The sequence below is a fragment of the Piliocolobus tephrosceles genome, chromosome 10 (assembly GCF_002776525.5).
Source record: "Piliocolobus tephrosceles isolate RC106 chromosome 10, ASM277652v3, whole genome shotgun sequence".
In the NCBI taxonomy this organism is placed as follows: domain Eukaryota; kingdom Metazoa; phylum Chordata; class Mammalia; order Primates; family Cercopithecidae; genus Piliocolobus; species Piliocolobus tephrosceles.
In genome coordinates this window covers 129,685,193-129,687,356 of record NC_045443.1, presented here as the reverse complement: position 1 = coordinate 129,687,356, position 2,164 = coordinate 129,685,193, and positions in this window count along the sequence as shown.

The following is a 2,164-nucleotide window of genomic DNA, read 5'->3' as shown; positions in this document are numbered from 1 at the left end:
GAGGAGCGGGCACCGGGGCACACTCGGGAGGTGGGAGGAGCGGGCACTGGAGCAGCTGTGGCGCATCAGGCAGGCCCATCCCGGCCCTTCCACAGTGGCACGGGGGCCTGGAGCCTTCCCCAGAGTTGCGAGAAGAGATGTGAGAGGGGAAGAGAAGCGTTTGCCCGACGGGAAGGGAAGGACACCAGCTGAGCACACAGAGGAAGAGGTGGGAGGGGCCACAGGAGGGCAGAGGTGTCAGCGACAGTGGGGACCAGGTGGGGGGGGTTGGGGTGGGGGCTGAGGGGTGTGCCAAGGCCATGCCGGCGGCAGGATGGTGAGCACTCACCTGCTGGGCCACCAGCTGCTGAGGGCTCAGGCAGGCATCTGTGGCTGGGCCTCGAGGGCTCTTTGCAACCTTCACGGAGCACAGAATAGGGAGGAGGGACCTTCAGTGTGTAGTGCAGGGCTGGGCTGTCCACATACTCCCATCTCCTTACCTCTCTGGAGGAAGGGGGTGGGTCTTGAACGTAGGATAATGACAGCAAGGAGCACATCAGTCACGTGGGAGGGGCACAGGGTGAGCCGCCCCCACCTGCATGTGGGCCTGCACTGGCAGGGTCCCCATGGCCTTGGGAACCTGAGACACGGGGGGACGGCAGACAGAGTGCCTTCCTGGTGGGCCGCGGACCGTAGGCCCCTCTCCTGGCGGGCCGTGAACCGTAGGCCACTCTTGGCTGTTGGCCGGTCGGCTGCTGGGCCTGAACTGTGACTTGCTGGGCATTCATCTAGGAACTCAAATTAGGGAATGAGAACACCACTTCCCCTGTTGTCTTCCCAGCTTCTCCCCCACCTCCCCTTTTCCCTAGTTTATAAAACAAGAGAAAAGGGAGAAAGCAAAAAGTTGGAAAGAAACAGAAGGAAGATAAATAGTTAGACGACCTTGGCGCCACCACCTGGCCGTGGTGGTTAAAATAATAATAATAATATTAACCCCTGACCAAAACTACTGGTGTTATCTGTAAATTCCAGATATTGTATGAGAAAGCACTGTAAAACTTTTTGTTCTGTTAGCTGATGTATGTACCCCCAGTCACGTTCCTCACACTTACTTGATCTATCATGACCTTTTCACGTGGACCCCTTAGAGTTGAAAGCCCTTTAAAGGGCTAGGAATTTCTTTTTCAGGGAGTTCGGCTCTTAAGACGCGTGTCTGCCGACGCTCCCGGCCAAGTAAAAACCTCTTCCTTCTTTAATCTGGTCTCTGAGGAGTTTTGTCTGTGGCTTGTCCTGCTACAAAATGACAGGCCTTAGAGAAGGAGCGGGAAGACAGTGAGCTGTGGAGGGGCGGCCAACCCCTCCTTCACCTTTCCAGACGTGAGTGTTCTGGACAGCCCTGTGCATTCTGGTTGCTGAGAGACTCTAGGGCGAGTTGGAGGAGTCTAGCCCTCCAGGAGCGAGGTCTACACTATCAGGAAGGCAGAGCAAGGCTGGCCACAAGTGGCTCACGCCTGTAATCCCAGTACTTTGGGAGGCCGAGGCAGGTGGATCACCTGAGGTCAGGAGTTCGAGACCAGCCTGGCCAACATGGTGAAATCCCGTCTCTAATAAAAATACAAAAATTAGCTAGGCATGGTGGCAAACGCCTGTAATCCCAGCGACTCGGGAGGCTGAGGTGGGAGAACTGCTTGAACCTGGGAGGTGGAGGTTGCAGTGAGCCAAGATTACACCACTATACTCCAGCCTGGGTAACAGAGTGAGACTCCGTCTCAAAAAAAAAAAAGGAAGGCAGAACGAGTCCACCTGCCAGGGCACAGGCAGGGTCCCAGGCCTGGAAGGCCCACAGCCACCCCCACTCAAACAGTCGTAGGCCCCCTATATCAGCCCCGGTTCCAAGGAGATGGTCCTTGTCACTGGATAGATGCAAACTTGGGCAACTGAAAGGTGGACCCATAGGCTCAGCTGGGCCTGGTCTTCACAGGAGACCCGAGAGGCCCGTCCAGGCCTCAGGGGGAGAACCACCCCCAAGCTCTCGCCCAGGACAGGGTGGCAGTCATGTCTCTGGAAGGTGGCACGAGACCAGGCAGCAGGCACAGTCAGCAAAACTGGCCACACCGGCGGAGTTAGGGAGCAGAGGAGGGCACGGCCTCCCCAGAGCACGGCTGTGTCAGCAAAACTGGCCACA